At 35.2% G+C, this 10,278-nt stretch overlaps 1 long non-coding RNA gene across 1 annotated transcript; it reads right to left on the reverse strand.

Moving 5' to 3' along the window:
• Positions 1–108: 108 nt before the first annotated feature.
• On the reverse strand, positions 109–785 carry LOC125259656. The gene is made up of 2 exons (XR_007182867.1): positions 647–785; positions 109–565 (listed from the first exon to the last, which is right to left on the reverse strand). It is a non-coding gene; the product is annotated as an uncharacterized LOC125259656 (long non-coding RNA).
• Positions 786–10,278: the final 9,493 nt, after the last annotated feature.

Genomic DNA, 10,278 nt, shown 5'->3' on the forward strand with positions numbered 1-10,278 from the left:
TAATTTGGCACAAAAATGACAAAGATATGAAAAAGATTCAGCAGATATTTTATTACTTTATTTGCAAAAAAATATATTTTAAACAATTTCCCGCAGCTGCTACAAATATACTGAGGTAATGTGCTTTAATACTGCTTTACTGCCAGACAATATCACAATTACCAAAGATATACAGTCCTTGAGCTTCTCAAAAGCTAAAAAAAAATCCAGAAGATGACATTTATAAAGAATAAAAGATATGTATAAAGAACAATATAAAGATTTTTTTTTTTTTAACATTTCTTCAAATAATAGTTTGGCCCACCCAAAAATACATGTACAGTTTTTGTTCAAGAAAATGAACATGTGGACTTTCTCAGGAAGAATTTGAGATCTCTCATTCTCAGGAAGAATTTGAGATCTCTCCGTGTCCTCAGCTGTGTAGAACACTCTTTCCAACAGTGTTGCAGAGGTAGATGATGGAGAGCTGTGAGTGAAGAGGAAGAGTGTCTTTCTCAGGTTCTTCTGAGGCAAGGATAGGAGGATGGTCTCTATATATTCACTTTGGATTTTGGCAAACTGGAAGCTAAAAAAATATTTATTGTAGTAGTTATTGTATAGGTTTATTGTTTGTTAGAAAGGTATGAGGAAAGCATGTTTAACTTACATGTTGTTCCTCTTTTTCATCCTGAGCTGCACAGTCACCTCGGTCACCACTGCCATCATCATCCTCCTCTGGCAGCTGAAAGGTTGAATTACACTGTTAGAAGTTGCATTTTTACTTTTGAAAGCAGTCTCTTCGACTTACCAAGGCTGCATTCAATGAAAAAATACAGTAAAATAATATTGTGAAGTAGTTTTACTTTAATATTCTAAAATAGTTTTACTATTAACTGTTTTCTATTTTAATCTATTTTTAAAAGTAAGTTATTCCTGTGATCAAAGCTGAATTTTCAGCATCATTACTCCAGTCTTCAGTGTCACATGATCCTTCAGAAATCATTCTAATATGATGATTTGATGCTCAAGAACACAAAAATATGAAGCAGCACATTTCAAAAGAAATGTCCGAGCATCAATTCAGCATATTAGAATGATCAAGGATCAAGTGGCACTGAAGACTAGAAAAATAATGCCAAAAATTTTCCATCAAAAATTCCTTCCAAATCTCAATATCTTTGACTGGCAGTGTACATTATTACATTTAGATGTACATTTAAACAGTGCACAAATTCTCAAAGAACTTACATTTTAACGATTACTTCCCTCACTGCTGAGTCCTTCAAGCTGGGGACACACTGAACGACAAGCTGAAACATTCTAAGACTGAAATCAACACACTTAAAAACTGTTTCCTTCGACTGAAGTGGATTTAAATACTTACAGATTATAAACAGACTGAACGCAACTGGCTCTGATTCGACGTGTTTGGGCAAGATCAGTTGAAAGTATCAAATTACATTTATAATCGGCCTTACAGTCATTAAGTGTGTCCCTGGCTTTAGTCGTTGTTGCAGCCTCCTCAAAAAATACATCTTTCTGTACACGAAAGCACGAAAAAAACATTTTAAGAAAAAATACAGTAAGGGCATATTTCATGTAGCCTAAATGAATTGCGATTATGAAGTTTTTTTAAATTTTTGATAGTATTTTGAAATCATTAAAAATATCATGTATATATTGTAAGTTACAACATTATTTGTTTTTAGACTTTCGTTCATCTTCAAAACACAAATAAAGATAATTTAATGAAATCTGAGAGCTTTCTGTCCCTCCATTGACAGTCTACACAACTGCCACTTTGATGTTTAAAACAAAAGTTCATACAGATCGTAAATCTAATCTAATGAATTGAGAGGTTTAGTCCAAATTTTCTGAATAAACTCGATCACTTTATATAATGAACAAATTTAAAACAAGTGCATATACAAACAAGTACAGTTGAGCTTCCATTTATGTTCGCTAATTAATGTTTATATGTGAATAAAAGTCTAAACTCAAACTGTATATTGCATTAAGCAAACAAGTCTCTTCAGAAAATTTGGACTAAACTGCTCCATTCATATGGAGCAGTTTTACAATCTCTTTGAACTTTTTGAAGTGTCAAAGTGTTAGTTGCATGGTCTGTAAATTGAGGGACAGAAAACTCTCAGATTTCATTAAAATATCTTCACTTATGTTTCGAAGATGAACAACACATTCTTGCATGTTCGGAATGACATAAGGGTGAGTCATTTTTTTTTTTCTTTTCATTTTTGTGTGAACTAACCCTTTAGGCAGGTGTATACTTTGTAAGTTCGAACACTCAGTAGTTTGTGAGCCCTTGCATACAAGTTAGTTAACCCGATAATCATGTCAAAGCAGTTGGCACATTGCACGACTGCACTACACAGCTTTTCTTTGTTTTAAAAACAGACTTAACATTTATCTATTATGGGTCCTAATTAGGAGACGATGAGCACATTAAGCTTTGTGCCATGCTGTTTATATTTATCAAGCAGTAAAAATGCCCCTTTCAACGCCCAAAACAAGAAGCTTGTGGATGAGATGATGAGAGGAAGGAGATTTTGGATTGTATTTGACAGTATCGAACAGATTTTAAAAAAGCTTTAATCATGCCCTTTCAATCTGAATGAAATGTCAATTGGACCCGGTCAATTCATTTCAACTAATGTGGTTACATGTGACTTTTTATTCCATCTGTGCTTCTAGTCTGATTAAAGTCTGATTATTAGAGCCCATGTAAACACAGCTAATGTTGCTGCTATAGCTTCAGATTTAAAAAAGTTATAGGGTTGCCAAGCAGCCTATGTGATGTGATTGTGTATAATTTGGGACTATACAATAGCTGCATTTACATGGACCCTAATAATTAATTTGTAAACGGACTAGTTGCACAGTCAAATTAAAGGGATAGTTCACCAAAAAATGAAAATTCTATCATCATTTACTCACCCTCAGCTTGTTCCAAAGCTATATAAAAAAAGATATTTTAAAGAAAGTTTGTTATCAGGCTGCTTTGGGCCAACATTGACTTCCATAGTAGAAAAAAAAAAAATCTGAAAGTCAATGGTGGTTTTTAACAGAATAAATTTATACAGCTTTGGAACAAGCTGAGGGTGAGTAAATGATGACAATTTTGATGACGGTTTAAACCTTTTCTAATCGGTTCGATAAGACATGTAAACACTTGATCAGATTAAAAACTGAAATTTGAAAGTGTAAAGCATGTGGAATGATGTAAAAATGACAATGACATTCGAAACTAACCACTGTTGTTAAATGAATGCAGTGTAATAAATGACTGTTGTCATAAAATTTCAAAATGCTTCTGTTTAGTTTTTAGCATTTTTACTGCTTGATAAATATAAGCAGCACGGCACATAGCTTCATGTTCTCTGCGTCTCCTAATCAGGACCTGGAATGATAAATATAAAGTCTGCTTTTTGAAACAGAAAAGAAGCAATGACAGGATGATGGTTAATATGCACCAACAGCGGGAAAGTCTGTAATTTTGGACAGACAGTGCATTTTAAAATATCAAATCCGATTTCTAAATAAATGTACACATCAACTATATTCAGATTCATCAATCAAAATGATTTCATTCTGAATTAAATAAAAAGTGTAAATGTATCAAATAGTAAAATTGCTGACCCCTCAGATTCAGAATTATTAACATCTCCTTGTCTCTGTGAGTAATTGAATTGTGAAATTCAACCCTGTGAATTACCCGTTTGTCCTCCTGAGCCTTTTAACAAGAAGGCTGCTTTTATGGCTGGATGCTGATTGACACACCTTTTGACCATGTTCTCACATCCAGGACAACAAAAAAAAAAAATGATCAAGCAGACCTGAAACGGATGAAAATGACCCATGATTGAAATCACTTTAAATCGATTTAGTCTTACCTAAGTGATATTGGAAAAATGAGGCATAGTTGTTCACCCAGGATACGCTGCTTCTCCTGGAACATGGTCTGCATGATGAATGATCTCTTGATCCTGGACCCGTGCAGTCCACCTGGAAATTATCTGAATGATATGTGGTTGTATATAAAGGATAATTAAAGGTGCTAAAGAGGATGTTTTGTTTTATACATTTTTGCAATATTACTTGAAACTGTCTTTACTAACTGATAAAAGACTATTTATTAGGTGCACTGAAAGGAATAATATTAATATACATCATCTGTGCACGAGGTAGGGCCTTAAAAACATCAGCCAATCGTTTACACGATCATCGCGTAAACGATTGGCCCTCTGGCTTGTCAATCACTGCCGTAACGGTCCTTGTGAGAGACGTGCGCGGATTGGCCCTCTGGCTTGTCAATCACTGCCATGACATTCCTTGTGAGAGACGAGCGTGTCTGCGCGCTCCAGTAACTTTCCACACTCCACAGGCGCCGCATGCAATGTTTTAGTAACAACTGCAGATTATGAGTTACCTGCGGTGAGTCCGACATAATGAATCCATTCCTTCGTTCCTTCGAAGGAGGGGGGTTGTTCTTACGCATGCGCTCATTTCAAAAACTCAGTAACAGTCTTTGGTTTCTCAGTCGACGAAAAGATCCTCTTTAGCACCTTTAATGACTGAACATTACATACATACCGATAGCAGCACCATTAGTCCAGGACCTTATATCTATTGGTACTGAACAAGTCAGAAACTAATTTAATACCCACCCCTGCTTATAATCATTGTTGTCTTGTTGTTGCTGCACAGGCTATCTCTCCTCCAGCTGCTGAAAATAAAAAGTATGTTAGATTTATTGGAATGAATAGACTCACACATAACGTTAACAAACCAGTAACGTTAAGTGGCGACAAACGAGAATATTTTGTTATAAACAACTCAAAATCATTAATTTGGCTGGTTCATTGGCTGTCATTACAAATAATTTAAGTTAACAAATCGTGAAGTAATTAACCGTGTCTGATTAACCGTATTACACAGATTTTATTGAATTTTCAATATGGTTGATGTGAGCTTCAGGGAGGCCAGGCAGGGTCTAAAATTAACAAACACTCTACTACAGTTGCCGTTTAACGAATATAAGTGATTATTCTGCCGATTATAGCATTAAACAGTTAACGTTATACTTAAAATAACTAAAATAAAAATATAAAACTGTGTCTCAGATGGGTGATTCTCACGAAAACTTGGTTTTAAAAATGTCAAGCATGAAAATGTAAAAAATGCTTAAATTTACTCCCCCCCCCCAGACATTAGAAACAAAGTCTGGAGTATTTGTGAAAATTAATTTAAAAACTTTTACTTAGCATTTAACACTTTTTTTTAACATAAGTAAAAATCTCATTACCGCAACAGTCTGAAAACATCAACACTGTTAGAAATGCTAATATATTTTCACATTTTAAAAAATGGATTATTAATAGTCATGCAGAGTTACTTGAAATTCTGAAATAATATTTATTTTTAGTTTAACAGTTTTTTTTTTTATTTTGATTAATTTCTCTCATTACCGCAACACCTTCCACAATTTACAACCATTTTTTTTTTAAATATTTCGATGAAACCTGACATATTTTCAAAATAACATGACAAATCTGAAAGAACATAATTTGTAGATTCTGCACATGCATTTAAAATCAAAGTACTATGTTCCTATTAATTAAATTAACATTTAATGAACATCTGTTGCGGTAATGATACATAGGTTTCGGAAATGAGGTTAATTATTTCGTTAATGATAATACGTATTCTTGTCTAAGATTTTGTTAAAAACAAATTTTAAAGTAGAAAATAAATAAATAAATAAATAAATAAATAAATAAATAAATAAATAAATAAATAAATAAAAGAAAAACATTAGAACAGGAATAAACAGGGCAACATATCAACGTGTGCCTAAAAACATTTTTCTTTCAATGTAGATTAGTGGTTGTTTCAAAACAAAAAATCAAGTTGCAGATCTGTTTACATGCACTCTAAACATTGTAATCTGATTCAAATATCCGTTTATATGCGTTTTATATACATTCCGATTAAAACGTTTGAGCATGCGCTCTGCGTGTGTGTCGTCATATCAATCACACTTGTGGTAACCTTGCCTGGAAAATCCAGCCTCACCACTGTATCAGCCGATGAGTGTGGTCAAAACTAAGGACATTTAATCTATAATTTTATTTTATTTTAGTTAGTTTTGCCAAACACACATTACAGTCTTGGTTAGTTATCGTTTTTTTGTAATGCCTCGTTTATATTTTTATTTCAGTTAACGACGATGTGTTTTCCCACCTAGTTTTCGTTTTTTCGTTCGTTTTCGTTAACGATTATAACATTACTCACCTTTCCGACAACGTTAAGTCGTCTCACCCGACAACCGCGACAATCTCCTTCTAGTGCCGCTCATGCAGGCTCAGCTCAGGTGCCGGTCGTGTGCAGCGCTGCAGCCACTTAACAGAGTTTGCCCTTCCCCTACTGACTTTCACTTTCGGACTGCATCCATTATACGATTTTTTTATTTATTTTTTCCACCTCGGAAGGGCAACGTGAGTCGAGAAGGGCATATGGGCAGTTGCCCGGGCAACCTGAGCAACCCCCCTGTGCACGTCCCTGGACCAGACTGATATATCTTGTAGAAGATACATCATTCTGGACTTGCCAGGCAAGCGGTAACCAGGGTTGCGTCAACAGACGATGATCATGTATCGACGATAGCTAGAGATATTGTCAAAAGCATCAAATCTTGGCAATATTAAGAGGATTTGGTATTTCCAATTAATGTAGGCCTGTTACATTCTTCTAGTCTATTACTATAACTATTTGGTTTGGCTTCTTTTATTATTAAATTAATATTAGACGTGCTGTGAGGATAATAAAAGATTAGGCTATTTGCTATCTTTGAAAATGTTTTAAACATTTTTTTTAGGTCTATTATAGACCTATAATTCGTTGTATAATTAAAATTATTAAGAGTGTAGGCTATAATATTTTCTAACACATCACATCAATGAAAATTGAGCGCAGCTTTACTTCAAGCACCGACTTTAAAAAAACAACCTGTTTAACACTAAATACTATTATTCTCATTTGTTTCACTAGCCTATATATACGGCCACAAGAGAAATAATGGAATACAGTTATATACTGTTATCAGCATATTATGTCGAAATTTGTCTCTGAGAGAATATGCTCTGTTAATGCAGCGTCAGACAGCTCCTTCACTGTTTACTTACACCTTCTGTAGTGAATACAGACCAAGGTTGAGACTTTTTCCATCGGCATAACTCTTGCGCAAAGTTTGCACGTTGCTTCTTGTGTGAGATATCCATTGGCTCCTAATATCAAATAACAGATAAATAACATATCTTTTAATCTTAAACTTCTCTCTTTTAGAGTTTGCAGGTAATTACCTCTTTTTAGTTCCGACCATACTCATACTTAAAGTTACTCCATCCCAAAATGAAAATTGTCATTAGTCACTTACCCCCATGTTGTTCCAAACCTGTAAAAGCTTTGTTCGTCTTCGGAACACAATTTAAGATATTTTGGATGAAAACCGGGAGGCTTGTAATTGTTCCATTGACTGCCAAGTAATTAACACTGTCAAGGCCCAGAAAAGTATGAAAGACATCCTCAAAATAACTTGGGTAAAGTTGGTTTTATATTCGCACATTCGGACTTCTGATAAATTCAGACTTTCCAATAAATGTGCAATAAATTAATGTTTGCGAATTTTAAGCAGCGACATGATATTGACAACCAACGATTGTCAACTTACAACATTTTTCGCAGTCGATCAAAATAGGCAAGTATTGTTTTTTTTTTTTTTTTTTTTTTTTTTTTATCTTTTTATTGAGGAAGTATCACAAGCAGTCATGTACAAACAGTTTACAGGTATTCTCCTTAATTTTGTTTTTTTTAATCACACTAAAACAGTAAAAAACAAACAAACAAAAACAAACAAACAAACAAACAAAAAAAAAAAAAAAAAAGAGAAAGGGGGGGGGGGGGGGGGCAGAATCAATCACATGGTTGAGTTTGTAGCGATCTAAAATAATCCATGAAAGAGCCCCATTTATGGTGAAATTTTTCAGAATTACCCCTGGATGAAAACTTTATTTTTTCCAATTTAAGCAATGACATCACATTCTGGAGCCACACAGAAATTGAGGGTACTTTAGAGGCTTTCCAGAGAAGTAAAATGCACCGTCTAGCCACAAGTGAAGTAAATGCCAATATATCAGCTTGAGCAGGGTCAGTTAACACAGAGTTAACCGGAAGTCCAAATACAGTTAAGAAGGGATCTATTTGAACCTGAATTCTAAGAACTTTGGAGAGAATTGTGGAATACTGGCTCCAGAAGTTGTGAAGTTTAGGGCAGGAGAAAAACATGTGACCAAGATTACATGGGGTACCGTGACACCGCTCACATTGATCGGTTATCTGTGGATAAATTTCGGATAAACGAGACCTTGAATAATGAACCCTGTATAATACCTTAAACTGAATTAGTTGCAACCTTGCACAGGATGTACTGGAGCGAATACATGATAATGCCTTTTCCCATTGCTGATCTGAAAAATTTATTCCTAGCTCCTGTTCCCAAGACCTCTGAATTTTAGTTATTGAATAGGTGTCTAAATCCATTAATTGTTTATATATTATTGATATAATAGATTTCTTGTTGGGCTTAAGAGACAGCAGCTCTTCCCAAAGTTGAGTATTAGGAAGTGAAGGATGGGAAGGGAAGAGAGACGAAGCACAGTGCCGAACCTGAAAGTAACGAAATAAATGAGCAGCTGGGAGATTCATTTCAGAGGAAAAAGTGGAAAAACTTGAGAAAAGGCGATCTTTATACAGGTCTTTAAAACTTTTAATGCCACAGTTTTCCCACTGTATATATGCAGCATCAGTCAGACCAGGGGGAAATAAGTGATTTTTTGTTATAGGCATTGTGATTGAGGCTGAAACAAACTTGTAATTATTTCTGAATTGCGACCAGATTTTAATACTGGACTGAACCACAGGATTCTTTGTGAAAAAAGATGGGTTAATCGGGAGGGAAGATGTCAGTAAAGCATTTAAAGAAGAGGAAATACAGGACTGGTTCTCAAGCCTACACCATACCAGTTCTTGTGATTGAAGCCAGTAAGTCAATTTGTGAATGTGAGCCGACCAATAATACAACAAAAAATTAGGTAAAGCCAGACCGCCACTAAACGTAAATCTCTGCAAAAGTGATTTCCTCACTCTGGGATTTTTACCTCCCCACAAAAAAGAGGTAATAAGTTGGTCCAGTGTTTTAAAAAATGTTTTGGGCAAAAATACAGGAATACACTGAAACAGAAAAAGTAGTCGAGGCAAAATGTTCATTTTAATGGCGTTAATACGACCAATTAGAGACAAAGGGAGGGAACCCCACCTTTGAAAATCCGACTTGATCTGACTAAGCAATGGGGAGAAATTAGCCGAATATAAGGAAGGCAGAGTCCGGGTCACGTTGACTCCTAAATATTTGAAACCTGAAGGACTGAACTTGAAAGGAATGTCAGACTGTTTCAGTGTAAGAGCCAGAGAATTTATAGGATAGCATTCACTTTTAAGTAAGTTAACTTTATAACCTGAGAAAGAGCCAAAAAGAAATCTCATTTGTGTGGACGCTAGCCTGAGGAGAATTGTACAGCAATCGAATCCATGAAATGAATCGGTCTCCAAAGCCAAATTTATTTAAGACGGCAAAAAGATAAACCCATTCCACGCGATCGAAAGCTTTCTCGGCATCAAGTGAGATGACTACTTCTGGACTAGTTAAAGAGTAATTAGACAGAATGACATTCAAAAGTGTGCGAATGTTAAAAAAATAACTGTCGTCCTTTGATGAAGCCATTCTGTTCCTCTGAAATAATAGAAGGAAGGATTTTTTCAAGGCGTCTCGCCAATACTTTGGCCAAGATTTTTACATCCATGTTGAGAAGAGATATAGGTCTATATGAAGCACAAGACGTAGGATCTTTATCTTTCTTTAAGAGAAGCGTGATGACTGCCTGAGAAAGAGTGGGAGGCAAAGAGCCACGTTCTAAAGATTCATTGTATACTAAAAGAAGAAGTGGGGCAAGACGGTCTATAAATTTCTTGAAAAATTCAACAGGGAACCCGTCTGGACCTGGTGCCTTACCATTATGCATAGCTTTAATAGCCTGCGTAACCTCTTCCAATTTCAGAGGCGCATCTAATTGTTCAGCTATGGTGGGGTCAATGGTAGGCACTGCCAAATCTTTGAGAAAAGAAACCAAATCAGATGTATCAGCTACCGATTCAGACTTATACAGA

The sequence above is a fragment of the Megalobrama amblycephala genome, linkage group LG24, assembly GCF_018812025.1.
Source record: "Megalobrama amblycephala isolate DHTTF-2021 linkage group LG24, ASM1881202v1, whole genome shotgun sequence".
Classification (NCBI taxonomy): Eukaryota; Metazoa; Chordata; class Actinopteri; order Cypriniformes; family Xenocyprididae; genus Megalobrama; species Megalobrama amblycephala.